Here is a 16,525-nt window from a genome sequence, read left to right on the forward strand (position 1 = left end):
TTCATTTCTATTCCTATTTACACGTTTTACTTCATCGAGATTTGTTTTCAGCTTTTCTTTGCTTTCCTTTGAAAGGTTTTCACTTATTGACCAAAGTTTACCAACCCCATCTCTCCAATTTCCTGGCATTTCTAAGCACTTCCGTCATTTGTTTCCCTCCATTGAATGTCATCCTTAAGGGGGGGGAGGGTGTTCTTGTTCTCATATTTTCCTATCCTAAAATCAATGAATTTTCCGTTGAATTGAGGCCTTCTCCTAAACCTACTATTTTCTTTATGATTTTCATTTTTTTTGCTGTTTTGCCCACCCTAGATGATATTTCCTTTTCTAAACACCCAAAAATTATTATGGACTTGCTTCTATCTGCAGTGTTTTGTACTAGTTTACTGTTGGTAACTAGCTTTTTCCTAATTGCTTGCCAAACGTCTGCTTCTTGTTGGCCATTTCTGCTTTTGACTTCCAGAAACACTTCCGTTATCGTGCCTTTCTCTTTTACAGTTTGCGCATATGTCACCTTAATTTCCTTCTTTTAATTTTCTAATTCTTTGTTAACCTTCTCTATGTGAGTTGTCATGCATTTTCTCCTTGCATATTCTTGCCTAACTCTCTGTTGGCCTTCAGGGTTTCTTGGAGTTGTTCACCATATGAGACCATTTTCTTGTTAATTTCGTCAAATTCCACACTCTTCTCTCTACATACCTCATTTTCTTTCTCTAGTTCCTCCTGAATCCGCACCTTGTCTGTTAAGGCGGTAGTTTTCTTACCTTGCTCAAGAATACTTTCTTTTAAAGTTAAAAACTCACTACTGAGAGCTCCATTTTCTTCTTCTAATTCAAGTTCTTTATGTGGTAGCGAAGTCAAGGTACTTACAGTCATTGTTTGATTGTTTTTTCCTGTACTGGCATGAAATCTCTGTGTTTTATGGTCCTTCTGTTCATGCTTCGCCATGAATCATTCTATGTAAACATTACACTAATTCCCTGACCTCCTTAGTAAATGTATGTGAATCAATATATATTCAATTGCATGTACATTTGTAAATTCTACCAGAACAGGTAGATTCATAGTATTCTGAGTATATGGTTCATGGGATATATGGAATACGATGGGATATCACAATCCCCATCATCGCTCGGTCAGCATTCAAACATCTCATGATGTCTCTCAGCTATAGTTTGACATATTGCATCCTCTCATGTTTTGAAGGCATGCATTCCTCGATTAGTCCCTGTATTACTATTGTTCTTTTCTTCTGTAGTTCCTTGTCATCATCTCTCTCTGCTGCTGCTGATGATGATATATTGTGCCCACAGCTTTCTCTTTGTCGTTTCTAATTACAATATTGCTCCCTTCATTTTCACATATTCAAGAGGTGCTTTGTAATCTTTCCAATTCGTCCTCTACCTGTTGCAGTCTCGCCTCTCTCTCCCTCCCTCCACAGCTTGCTCGGTATCTTGGTGATTGACTCTACCTCTGCTGCTCCGGTGTCTTGGATTGTCTACCCCCACCCAGGCTGTAACTGATTCTGCGTTAGTTACTCTTTTCTCCAATCTTATCATTGCTTTGCTCCTCGCCCTAGTAACTCTTCCTGTGCCAGTCATTGCAAGACTACCTTAAGCAGAAAGTAGGTGAGCGTGTGTGTGCGTGTCGGCGTTTGTGTTTATTTATTATTTGTATTTGCAGAATCGAGCTATTATCTCTTGGACCCAGCATTCTAACCAAATTATATTTTTTTCTATTATGTTTACTACACATATTTCTCTCTAACACATGCACACACACAAACACATCCCAAGGAAGCTGCCCGTAGCAGTTGTCTAACTTCTAGGTACATATTTACTGCTAGGTGAACAGGCGCACCAGGGTTAAATTTGTTTCTGCCTCTGCCGGGCATCAAACCCGGGTCATTAGGACTATGACTCCAGAGCGCTGTTCAATCAGCCGCGAGGTTTGGTGTGTGTGTGAGCATGCGCACCACAACCGTGCATCACTGAAGTAACTAAAAACTGCCCGAACTACGACCGTGCGTCACTGAGGTAATGAAAAACGGAGTAGACTACAACCGTGCATCACCGAGATAACTAAAAACGGCCTGGACTACGACCGTGCGTCACTGAGGTAACTAAAAAAAGCCCGAACTACAACCATGCATCACAGAAGTAACTTAAAACGGCCTGGCTATAACCGTTCGTCACTGAGGTAATTAAAAACGGCGTGGACTACAACCGTGCATCACGGAGGTAACTAAAAACGGCTTGGACTACAACCGTTCATCACTGGAGTAACTAAAAATGGCATGGACTACAACCGTGCATCTCTGCTGTAACTAAAAACGGCCTGGAATACAACCGTGCTTCATTGAGGTAACTAAAAACTACCGGAACTACAACTGTGTATCAATGAGGTAACTACAAACGGCCTGGACTACAACCGTGCATTAATGATGTAACTAAAAAAGGCCTGAACTTTGACCGAGCATCACTGATGTAACTAAAAATGTCCAAGACTACAGCCGTGTATCACTGAGGTAACTAAAAACGACCCTGGAATAAAACCGTGCATTGGGAAAGCAAAAACACAAGGTTGTAGTCCTGGTTTCCACTACAGATAACACCATGAGAGCCTGGTATCACCAGTGTTATCAGGTAAGGTACGATAATACCCTGAGAGACTGTATCATCAGTGTCACAAGGTAAGATAACACCATAAAATATACCATTAGCAGCAGGATAGAGCATCTCTAGCGGTGTTGTGGATATTGCAGGATGATGGGCAGCAGGCAGGGGCCAGGAGCTGGAGCAGCCAGCAAGCTGATCCTTCGGAGACACAGACTGTACACCGTGGCAAGTGATACTCTGGAGAACATGGAGGAGGCTCTCATGCCAAGACCCTTTAACCTCTGGCACGTCGCTACCCTCATTGTGTTCTGTAAGTGTTCCCTACTCCTTTTCTCCATTCATTGTTCTTGGTTCTCGCTCCTACTTTCCTACACTTGGTCCTATTCTCCTTCGTATCCTCCTGTTCTTCTCCCCTGGCTCCTGTTCTCCTGCCATCGCTCATGTTCTCGTCCACTTGGTTCTGTTTTCTTCCCTTGGCGGCAGTTCTTCTCTAGTTGTTTGTGTTCTCCCCACCTTTATTTTGTTCTCTCCATGCTCGTTTTCTCCTTAAATTGCTCATGTCCTCCTCCCCTTGCTCCTGTTCTCGTCTCCTTTCTCCTATTCTCCTCCCCATTTCTCCATTTCTCCTTCCCTTCCTTTTGTTTTACCCACTTTCTAATGTTCTCCTTCCCTTCTCCTGTTCTCCTCCAGCTGTTATATTTCTCCTCTCATGCTCCTGTTATTCTCCACCTGTTTCTGTTCTCCCACTGCCTATTCTAGTTGCCCTGTTCCTGTTATCTTTCCGATGCTCCTGTTCTCCTTCCCTTCTCTTTTCCTCCTCCCTTTTCGCCTGTTCTCCTCTTCCTTTTGTTCTCCTCCCACTGATACTGTTCTTCTCCTGCTGCACTTGTTCCCCTTTCATTGACTCTGTTCTTGTTGTCCTGATTTTGTTGTTCTTCCCTGGCTCCGACTTCCTGCATTTCTTCTTGTTCTCCCCCTAGCTCGTGTTCCCATCCCATTGATCGTGTTCTTCTCCCCTGGATCGTGTTTTCTTACCTTTATCTCGTCTTATCATCCTATTAATCGTGATATCCTTCCCTTGATCGTGTTCTACCCTTAGCTTGTCTTACCATCCATTTGATCGTGTTGTCATCCACTTGATCGTCTTCTACTCCCCCTAGCTCGCGTTCTCATCCCATTGATCGTGTTCTCCTCTCCATGAGAGTGTTCTCCTCCCATAGCTCGTGTTCTCATTCCATTGATTGTATTCTCCTCTCATTCCTTGTACTCTCAGTCTCCTGCTCGCTCTATCTTTCCCTTACTAGAGTTCACTCCTTGCTCGTGTTCTCTTCCCGGTTCATATGTTCCACCCCCTCCCCCTACCGTTTAAGAACATTTTAACATAAAAATATAAGTGCATAGGGAATATTGGCCTGTAAGAGGCAGCTCCTATATATATCCACCCCAAACTCGTTCATATGTGTGTGTGTGACCTGCGCCTGAAACACTGAAACAATCATATTTCCAAACCAGCGAGAGAAAAATTAAATGATTGGAGGAATCATTGTGTATGGATGAGTGACTGAGTGATTGAGTGAATGAGTGAGTGAGTTAGTGCAACCCGTCCTCGACTCAAGTCCATTTCATCCAGTGGTCGACCCCACAGACGCATTCATAAATTTTTACATGCTGTTCATTCGAAATGGAAATTTTCTCAAAAATAAATTAATATTACGATATATTAGCATATTGTGCATATATAGGCATAGGTTAGGTTAGGTGTTTAGGTTTTGTTGGCGATTGTTTGTATTTGTAGTACGTGGGTGAAACATTTACAGTGTTGAGGTTCAAACAAAATTCGTCAATGAAGCACTTATTTATATATATATATATATATATATAGGTTGAGTATGAAAAGGAGCTGTTATGTATGGGCCAAGTATAAAGATGCCTATTTTTTTGTTTTTAGATAGCATTGCTTTCCACAGCCAGTCTGTTTATTCACCCTTGCTGATAAGCAACAATAAGTGTCATAAATGAGAAAATGTTATTGATTATCGACAAGGAAATATACTCCATAATTCACCTGTCCCGAATAATATGGCGAGAGAAGCGTATTAACAGTGATCTGATGTTGGCAGTATCGGAGGACGCGTGGGACGTGGATGGGGCTATCCACCTGCTGCTTTACCCACACTCTCCCCTCACGTATGCTGCTGTCACCGAGGCCTTCTACTGTTTAGCTTCCCTTCTGATTTACTGCACAGATCACTTCTATTTTCCAACAAGGTGAGTAAACTCAATATTATAATTATGTTCGGGTCTTTCTTGTGGTGAGAAGATAAAAAGAATAAATTATCACAATTGTAGCAAAAATCGGAATCACATCTGGATAATATATAAGAAACGTTATATAGATGCAATTGGGATTTGTCCAATTGTTTCCTTTAAAAGAGTGTCGGATAGCATGACGAAATTCACGAACTTGGTGCAAGGGGATCAGCAATCTCTGGAATTCCTTTATAATAGGACACTTTGGAATCTAAATAAAAAAAAGCAAGATGTCTGTCCAATGTCAAAGGCCATAAGCTTGTATAGCCTCACCCAACTTTTGTAGGGTGATTACCGAGGGGCATTTGACCAACATGCTTTATGTTCCAACTATAAAGTTGTCGGCTCCTATGGTGACCCCCATTAAGATGGTGGAAACTTTGGCACCTTGTCAATCTTGTAAAATAATTTATTCCCAGCCATGTTTCTAGGTTGTGTTAACATAGGGTGGGATCCAGCACGGATGTGTGGACATGAGGTGGAATGATGCCCGTTGTACCAAGCACTTGGTCGATTCGGGCACGAAGTTGATCAGGGTACTGGGAGGATCTGGGCACTGGGTTGATCTGGGCACTGGGTTGATCTGAACACTGGGTTGATCTGAACACTGGGTTGATCTGGGAACTCGTTTGATCTGGGCATCGTTTTGATCTGGGCACTGGGTTGATCTGAACACTGGGTTGATCTGAACACTGGGTTGATCTGGGAACTCGGTTGATCTGGGCACCGTGTTGATCTGGGACCTGGGTTGATCGTGGCACTGGGTTGATCTGGGCACTGAATTGATCTGGGCATTTGGTCGATCTGGGCACCAGGTGTATCTGGGTACTGGGTTAATCTGGGCAGTGGATTGAGCTGGGTACTGGGTTGATGTTATGGTGCGGGGTAGTGAGTTGTGAGGGCCATTAGTAATAATCAAAGGAGTTCCTAAAATAGTGGCAATAGGGAGGCCCCGACCCCCAGGGAAAAAATTCCCAGTAAGATAACTGCTTGGCTAGAATAGCTGTCTAGTCTTAGGTAATCCCCCTATTCCACTCTCAATAGGAAGAAGAGATACACCTTTCTTAGTGCTTATTTATTAAATCCTCAGATAACCCCCATATACATTACTACAATAATATTCTTTACCACTGTACCTTACGTTAAACCCCTTGGTCCACATAGGCAGGATGCAAGGGTTACAGTTGCAAAACTAGGGTAAAGTCTACTTGGAGAAAAGGTACTTGTAAGGCTTGAAGCAGCCTGAGTAGCTATGATCCATGTGGTACCCTAGTCACAATGGAGACTTAGGAATGCCAAAACACTGGCTTAGACTATGCAATACCTATAAATAAATCACAGCTAGTAGCACGGAACAAACCTTGAAAGGTACTTATCTCATAAAATATGGAATATGGTAAGGGAAGAGAAGGAGGAGAAACAGCCACACAGGGGAGTTGTGTCCACTACCACACAGCCAGCTAGAGAGACCTTGAACTGCCTCTGCGCTCCCTTAAAAATGCTGCCGGGAAGTGATGCCTAGGTGATCGTACAGCCACAAACAATACATCTTCAATGACCTCCATTAATAGTGACTTTAACAATCATAAGAATAGCTGATTCTTAGTTCAATATTATATTTGATAGTCAACAATCCCAGAGTCTGAATAATCTGTGAGTAACAAGGCTCATCTTATGTCTGGCAAGGAAGACGGAATAGAGATATGAAAAGCCCCGAATATAAACATTATTGTCAACTAAATATCCTTCTTACCTAACTATTTAGACTCAATTTGACCTCTGGTTTCCAACTAAGACCCCATGGTCGTAACTCTTCTCCTCCCTTCAGAGAAAAAAAAATGTGGCTACTAGAATAGTAGTCATATTTTTTTGTAAGAACATACAGAGAATAAAAAGGAAAATCTTTGCAATAAAAGAAAATCAAACAAAAACAAAAATTTATCTGCAAGAAAAAGCACAAAGGAATTCTCTGAAAGAAAAAAGCACATACAAAAAGGAAAAAAAAACTGGGAAGTAAATAAATTGGACACAGAATATTTCATGTCACAGGAGAACCTAAAAAAAAATAACTAAGACAGACAGTTGGTATATGGTTTCCTGTGACTCAGATGACTGTTACTCAGGTAACCAGGACAGCGCATCGGCCATCACTTTTAGTCGACGTGGTAAGTGAATAATTAAAAGATTGAAGTCCTGTAGGAACAGCACGCACCTGAGGATGCGTTTATTTTTTCCTTCATCTGGTGTATGATTCTAGTGGGTTATAATCCGTGTACACTTCCACTATATTAGCTGTTAGATACACTTCTAACTTTTTACATTGTCGTGAACCTGAACCCCGGTTCATTCCGAACACAGCAATTACACAACACATAACACCTTGCCTCAGCAACCGTTACTACCACCGTGTACTCCTACACACACCAGACCCTTGAGGCGTACCACTAGGTTTGTACTGGAACACAATGAGTGGACATATGGAAGGTATTTAAAGGCCGTCGGGTTTTGTCATTTAATTACAAAGAATAGACTCTGACAAATAATACTATATTAATTAACATACTCTATTAGGTCAATACACTTCCAATACCCATAGACCACTTGACCTCCGCGATCACCACCCACGCTCGTAACTTCCGCCTAAGTCCCTAATACGGAATGATTACTACAACGCTCCACACCCGGTTAGTCTTACATTCAATACTCACATACTGCAGACTTAACTTGGTCACTAAGATCACAACAGGCTCTCGCATAGCTGTCTGCTACACTTCGCTGCTGCCACAACCGGGGATCCAAAAGGACTTGCTCGTTCAACTTCCACAATCAGACTGACTCCAGTCAGCCATCTACCTCAACCATTTCACCCCACCTCTCAAGGAAGGTATAATCCGATTAACCTTATCCCTAGAGAGGTAATCTTGTTCCTGGAAGCCTGACGAAGAATAATTCCTCTTTCCAGGAATTAATCATTTGGCTAAACAGCTTCGGTCTTAATCCATTGACCTTTCTTAGATATGTGATCCATAGTCTGTCTACTTACATGTACTTTCAATCATCATTCGTTAAGTGTTGTAGTAATGATCCTCTAGCTAATAATTCCTACTAACTTGTGGATTACAACACCACTCCCCTCCTTAAACACGCATATGTCCCCATATGCATCATTGCAATGGTTCCATTAGTGCAAGGACCTGGAGGATGCACCCACCATATGTGTACAACTAAAAAATCATCCAATAAGTTCATCATACACACAATGAAATAAATTAAAATTTTTCCCCGACATGACTCACAACACTTCTCCCACATATACATTATATTCACATCATAGCACAGGTAAAATAGTCTGTAATAATTTTTCCCATCTCCAACAATGCACATATACCTAAACTGCTGACATATAATTACATACAAACATAACCATAAAATTACATGGACCAGAATGCTGGCACTTAAACAGAAATGACACTAGTCATTAATATATACAAAACACATATATATCTAAGGTTCTTCATCCTTAGTAATAAGTTAATTACAATTTAACATCTTGCCCTGTACTGTTGACATAAGGCTTACAATGATCACACAATGTTTCACTGGCCTCCTCCACAATTGGCAGCATCACCTCTCTTGTCTTCGTGTCCCATGGTTGCTAGGTCATAGATCCTCCATGACCCAGACAAAACCCAGGCTGTCCAGCCTGGTGAATGTTGTCAATGTCCCATCGTTGCTCTGAGCTAACGTGATCCTGGCCTCCAGAGCAACGGAGATTCCTACCCCAGGGTCATGTTCCCTCGGGTCTGTGCTGACGTCTCGTTCCAGGGCACCAATCCCAGAACGCTGTAGATACCTCACAGCTCTCTGGTCTAGGCCCATCCGCCCAGAGTGTGTCCACCTGTATTCACACCTTCCCGACCGCTGTACCTGCAAAATATTCCCTCGGAGCCCCCTGGCTCGATCCCATTATTACATAACCCCCTCGGCTCCTTACTCTCTCCCCGTATATAGCCTGAGCGCAGCTGCAAAACCATTGCAGCTGGCCCTTATCCCTGCTTTGATGTCAGGGGGCGAATTTCGTCTATAACGTCACGTTGGCTTCACTTCCACCCCCCTTTTTTTTCTAGAATAACTGAGTGTAGCCTCATAGCTTCCCTTCTACTCTACCTGAAGCTCTGTGACATGATCCCGGGGGACCTTCTCAAGCCTAACACTCAGTAATGGTGCCGATGAGGTAATATACAGTATATACATACACATACATTATCACAATAAATACCTCATTAAAATAATTTCACACTTATGTCACTAAAACATCATACTGCCACTGGCTCGCCTCTAGCGAGATTCCTGTAACAACTTAATAAGAAATTAGTATATCTACTTCGCTCGTCCACTGCAACCACCAACACCTGAAATTTTGAAATTCTACATTATAATCTTATCCATAAGACTTACCCACTCCGACACAATTAATGAAAATTTTAATGAGAATAATGAATTTTTATTAGTCTTTTATGAGTGTTGCTAGATATATCGACTTGGCTCGCCTAGTGCAGCCACCAACTCCTGCAATTATCCACATTTCATCTTATCCATAAGACTTACCCACTCCGACACACCATTACCACTGGTCATCCCAACCACTGATGACCTCAATATAACGCCACACATCCCTACAGCCACTTCCTGCGTCCTAACGCACCGACCTTGCTACGCCGATACTCACCTTACCGACCACTACATGGCGCCCCTGCGCCACCATATACTCCACAACACCACACTCCATACCAGGCGTCCAAACGCCACTACACTACACCACCCAATGGCGTCCCCAACGCCCTCAACACAACACCCGGCGTCCCCAACGCCCTCAACACAACACCCGGCGTCCCCAACGCCCTCAACACAACACCCGGCGTCCCCAACGCCCTCAACACAACACACGGCGTCCCCAACGCCCTCAACACAACACATGGCGTCCCCAACGCCCTCAACACAACACACGGCGTCCCCAACGCCCTCAACACAACACCCGGCGTCCCCAACGCCCTCAACACCACACACGGCGTCTCCAACGCCCTCAACACCATCACCACCACAGGCATATGCCTTGCGCCAGAGCGCATCAAAACACCACGAGACGTCACCACCAATAAGTAACTAAATGCAACACACACACTCCCTTTTCTCTGGTAATCCGTTAATTACCTGACCCACAGTCGTCAGGTATAATATCTTGGGTAGTGGCCACCCGCCACACACTACCACCTGCGTTAACATACTTCAACGCTAATGTCTACAATACACCCGGTGTTACAACAACCAGTTATGCTACACATGCTACACCTTGGCGCTACAATGCCAACAATGTCATGCACTATACTACATCCATGATATCCACAGTGAAAACATGCACATTTCACTACAGTAAATACTATGCATTACGCTGGCGTCTAATAAGCCACTACACATGCATTACACTACACACCACATGCATTACACTACACACCCCGGCGTACAAACGCCAATACACAACCATGCACTACACCCGGCTCCACACACCCCCACCAACGGGACACGCTCCCCGTGTCCCACGGTAACACTCTCCATAATGCTACCTGCACCCACAAAAAAATCTCCATGGCCCTCTCCAGGGTACAGTAGACGGCGAACCCCAGACGTCAAATTACGCGTCGCTCGCTATGCCAAGGCGTCCATAATTCACTGCGCCTATTTTCTGTATCTACACCTGACAACGCCGGAACTCGCACAGTACTTTAGGTAATATTTCATTATCCTTAAAATATTCGATTTACACGTTATATGAAATTTAATTAACTTTAAATTACGTAGTTTACACGATTAATTTCACCTTAGCAACGGTTTCTCACTATTTCCGCCTTACCAACGACATAAAACAAGCTCCAAGGTGCGGCTCGCTTGGCCCACCCATCGCTTGGCCTGCACATGGCCCACGTTCACCCGCGCTAGTTTACCTCGCAACACTGTATAATCCGCACTACGAACACTGCGCTTGTTTTGGATCGCGATGCTTCAGTGGTCCAGACTTGCCTCTTAGCCGTCTCTCGTTGCGGGAATCTGGAAAGAAAGAAATAAACCCCACATGTGCCCCACAATGGCCTAGTCCCTTTAATTAACTAACTCCTCTGGCCTGGTCTCACCTGACCCTTCTTTCCTCCGTCTAGTAACCACCATTCTCACCACAACCCGACGTCTACCATTTCCCGAACATTCCCTCACCAACTAAACCAGAACCACACTTCCTTCATCTCGCAAAGTGTTCCAAAACCTGTTTGCGCTGCCACCAAATATGTCGTGACGCTGAACCCCGGTTCATTCCGAACACAGCAATTACACAACACATAACACCTTGCCTCAGCAACCGTTACTACCACCGTGTACTCCTACACACACCAGACCCTTGAGGCGTACCACTAGGTTTGTACTGGAACACAATGAGTGGACATATGGAAGGTATTTAAAGGCCGTCGGGTTTTGTCATTTAATTACAAAGAATAGACTCTGACAAATAATACTATATTAATTAACATACTCTATTAGGTCAATACACTTCCAATACCCATAGACCACTTGACCTCCGCGATCACCACCCACGCTCGTAACTTCCGCCTAAGTCCCTAATACGGAATGATTACTACAACGCTCCACACCCGGTTAGTCTTACATTCAATACTCACATACTGCAGACTTAACTTGGTCACTAAGATCACAACAGGCTCTCGCATAGCTGTCTGCTACACTTCGCTGCTGCCACAACCGGGGATCCAAAAGGACTTGCTCGTTCAACTTCCACAATCAGACTGACTCCAGTCAGCCATCTACCTCAACCATTTCACCCCACCTCTCAAGGAAGGTATAATCCGATTAACCTTATCCCTAGAGAGGTAATCTTGTTCCTGGAAGCCTGACGAAGAATAATTCCTCTTTCCAGGAATTAATCATTTGGCTAAACAGCTTCGGTCTTAATCCATTGACCTTTCTTAGATATGTGATCCATAGTCTGTCTACTTACATGTACTTTCAATCATCATTCGTTAAGTGTTGTAGTAATGATCCTCTAGCTAATAATTCCTACTAACTTGTGGATTACAACAACATGTTAACACTACAACCCTTTCTCGCACTTTCGTATAGTCAATATTGACTTATTAAATACGTGCATATGTTACATACTAGTTTACCTTGAAAAGCTACATAGAAAACACCGACCTTACCTAACCTTCTTAGTATGTTAAGTTAAGCATCTTATTGCTTTGTAATTACAATTATTACTTAACCTATTATAGTATAGGTTAAGTAATAATTGTAATTACGAAGCAATAAGATGCTTATCTCAACATTCTAAGAAGGTTAAGTAAGGTCAGTGTTTTCTATGAAGCTTTTCAAGGTAAACTAGTATGTTTAGTATGTCACATATGCACATATTTAATAAGTCAATATTAACTGTAAGAAAGTGCGAGAACTGGTTGAACACTAACACCAACGCTTCTTTTTCTACCACTGAATAAATACGTTGCGCCTTGTTAAATTTCACAGAGTAATAGTTTACTGGGTGGTCCACTTGATCATCCCCAGATTGCAACAACACTGCACCAGCACCCGAGTCAGACGCCTCAACGTGAATTTTAAACGGTCTGTCGAACCTTGGACTAGTGAGCACTGGTGACCTGACGTACCAAGTGTACTGTCACAATGATCTGATGCTTCAAATCTTATGGTGTTCCATACAATTCCATTCTTGTGGTTTTCCATACTTCTCCATTCTTGTGTTGTTCCAAACTACTCCATTGTTATCCAGAATATTATCTTTCACTTTGGGGGTTGAAGACTTTATTTTTGTGTCCCCATACAATGCTGTGTGATGCTGATCCTTGCTGCACCTTTTACAGGTGTGTAATTGGTTCTCACTGTCGATGGGGTTGTGTTTCCTGAGGCACCTTGTACAATGTTGCAACTTTTTTTTCATTGACATGCACTTCACGATCAGGATAATTGTTGTGGTGGTATTGGTGTCACCCAAGTCACCGTCTTGGGTGACCCAGTAACTACAGGCTTGGAGTGTCCCACTGCACATGTGCTCACACTGCCTAGGTTCCACTTTGGTGTGGAAATCGATTGATTAGATTTAGTTGGAGTACCTTTTGTACTCTGTGGTTTACTGTTATTGGTTTCTGAAGTTTACTTGGCGGTTTTAATTTTTCATGTATAGAAGTTGATGAATTACTGAACGTATCCCATCAGATATTTCACTTAAGGATAAAATGCTTGTATTGTAGTGTGGACTCCTTTGTCTCAATATGTCCCTAGGTATTTTCTCCTGGACAATTATTTTCGAGACCCACTCATCTTCGGTTAATCTTTTGTAGCCTATGGTGAGGGTAAATGCAACAGCTCATGAACTAATTGTGAAGTTCTTACTTCTTGATCAGCATAATTATCCTGGAATTGTACTGCGAGGTCATTCCCATCGCTAGTCAACCTTGTATGGGATAGTAATGATTTATCTTCTCCTGATAATTGACCTTGCAGATAAGAGAATTTACTACACACGAGTAATTTCCTAAATTTGTCACAGTCTTACTCGTCTGTTCAGGAGAAATTGGGTAATTAATTAGAGGGAGTCGAGCTTCGGCTTGACTCAAATTAGATGAAACGGATGATGTTGCCCTGTTCTGGGCAATTATTTTGACGAAAGGATCTAACCTGTCCTGAGTATCATCCTCGTATTGGGCTAGATCAACAATAATATCATCTAATTCTTCAGTGGTTAATTTGGTGTTGGCAAGTTCACCTAGATACTTTTCTGTATGTCGTTTAACTTGCTCAAATTTACTCATTGCTACTTGAAAGTAGGTTTCCAGTTGCATATGATCAACTGGAGATTGTTGAGATAGATCATTGCACCTGTGGGATATTTGGGCTTGAATCTGATTATTTAAATATTAATGTAGTAAATTAAATTACGAAGGACCACCCGCTTTTAAAGTAAAGAGGGAAACTGAGAATTTCTGATCATTAGATAATTCCTAGATGAAACCAGTAACTATGGATAAAACTAGAAAATATGATCATAATAATAATTAATGGGCTGTATTATTAAATGAAACAAACCTCAAACACCTACATTGGGGGGTTATTACTGGAGGTAAGTACGTCCAGGAATTAGTGTGGTTCGTTCACTAATTCAATTAATAATAATCTAATCCTATAAAATAATATTGAAACTGATATCATTACCAAAGGGAGGAACATAGATTATGAGCATAGTAATGAGTTACAGTAAACCACATATTAAACCCAAAGAATTCTGCACAAGATAAATTGCAATAGAATTATAAAATGAAATAAATCTTAGCTTAATGAAGATTCCTTTAGAAAGCCATGGAAGTCCTCTTATTCTCCAGACTCGGTCGACTGACGAGTGGAACGGGTTAACATGGGGAAGGTAGCATGGAGAATTCTTCTCTCGTGCTGCAAGACAAATAATTTTCAATAGCAACTGATTTAACTACTAAGTCTATATTCAAGAATATTAAGAGTTACAGGTGACAAATTTTAATCACCTGTTATTAGGTGTTATCGTGCGTCGTAACGGACAATCACCCTGCTATTATTAAAACTTCTACCTGATGCATCACATAAAAGAATATACTTAGCTGTGGGCACTGTATAAGTATTAAGATTGCCGTGATTCGCATCTCAGGCTCCGGCTAGGCCTATCCTGAATAATGATGCGTTCCGCTGGCTGGTCACGTGTCGTCAGGAACCAAGTCAAAGGGCTCCTTATTTGACACCAGCACTAGCTGAAGATACTATCTGCAAGGTTATTCACGCCTCACAGTGGCGACTTTCATCTGAGGATGGATAACACCTGCCCTATTTGCTGGGCAATGGCGTCTTCTTATGAGTACGGTAAGCGCAGGTCTGTCTCTGAGCAGCTCTACACACGTACTGACATGGCGTCCCTCTACCCACGCCGAGCCCGCGTTCATAAAACAAATTATTGTCTTGAACATTAATATTTCTCGCATTTGCGCTTGAAACGTTAAAGACTGGACGGGTTTATTATTTAGAGAAACAAAATATTGTTATTTACCAATTTAAAAATAGTAAATATATAAGGGACAGGAATTAATGTCTCCCCATGGCATTCATTGGTGACGTTAACTTTATCACGAGATAGACGCTATGATTCTAATGCTCTATTCGGCTTTTAGTTAGAGATCAATTCATCTGCAATTAGTTATCATACAGAATGCTTTAATTAGGGAGAATCGAATTTAATTCTCACACACATTGGATATAATGTGTTTACTGTAAGGAAATCTGACGCAATACTGGCGTCAGGTGACGTGAGAATTCTAGCCTACTGCACAGATGAAATTATTAGTACATGAGAATTCTACGTGTTGTTAATTTTACTTACTACAATAATAAGTATGGTTAGTAATAAATAATGAGAATACAACAATGTTGTATTCGGTGTTGGAAATATCCAACATAACTCCGGGGGGAGGGTTCTAGGGTCGTAGTGTACTGTGTTGTACTGACCTATCCCAAAGTGATATTAAGATTAGTACATTAGTATGTTAATATGTTAGTATGTTAGTACACACATAACGAACGTCCCGGATTTATCAAGGACTTACAAGGACTTGAGTCTTGCTATTTACATGTCAAATGAAACATGTTGTTTGTAGCCTACACAATATTTATAGAATTCAACTCTCCCAATTTAAACTAACAGAATCTACGGTGATGCGATATCCTGGGTCATAGTGACGTGTAATGTTTCGTTACGTGATATCACATCGTAGCATCATCACAGTTTTCTCAGTGGGAAGTGAAGGAAATTACTCTTCTTCAGAGTTGTAATAGGCTTGCAAATTTCGCCTACATTGTTGAGCTGCAGCTCTAGTGGGGCGGTTGCTTGGAGGAACAAATTCATTGTCCTCTGAAATTACTGGGGAAACTGGATCTGGCTGATATTCTTGTTCAGTCAGTTCAAGTGGAACCAGCTTCTCTAAAGTTTTTAGAGTAGTGTTGCCTCTGCATAAGACTTTAACCACTCTTAGGACACCTTGTCGATCTGGGTGAATGGTAACAATTTTACCTATAGGCCATTCTGACCTTGGTCCATCACTGTCGACTAGTACTAGGTCTCCTGGCTTTAATTGCACCTTATTGTAAGGACTCGAAGCTCCGTAGTGGTACTCTCGTAGAGCTGTGAGGTACTCTCGAGTCCACACCTCATTCCACCTGTTAATAACTCTAGAAAGATGCTGGTAGCTTTCCACCAAGTCTCCTCTGGTCACATGGGACGGGTCTACAGGGTCCTCTTCGGCTAAAGGGATGAGAGGGCTCAGTAGACCTCCATGGATCAAGTGAGAGGGGCTCAGTGGTTCTCTCTGGGTGTAATCATCAGACAGGTAGGTGATTGGGCGGTTATTGACTCGCGCCTCGATTTCCACAACAATAGTTTGGAGTTCTGAGTAACTGACCTTTTGTCGGTGTAAATTTTCCTTAGACACTTCTTGACTGTGCCTACCATT

Source organism: Procambarus clarkii, chromosome 7 (assembly GCF_040958095.1).
Source record: "Procambarus clarkii isolate CNS0578487 chromosome 7, FALCON_Pclarkii_2.0, whole genome shotgun sequence".
Classification (NCBI taxonomy): domain Eukaryota; kingdom Metazoa; phylum Arthropoda; class Malacostraca; order Decapoda; family Cambaridae; genus Procambarus; species Procambarus clarkii.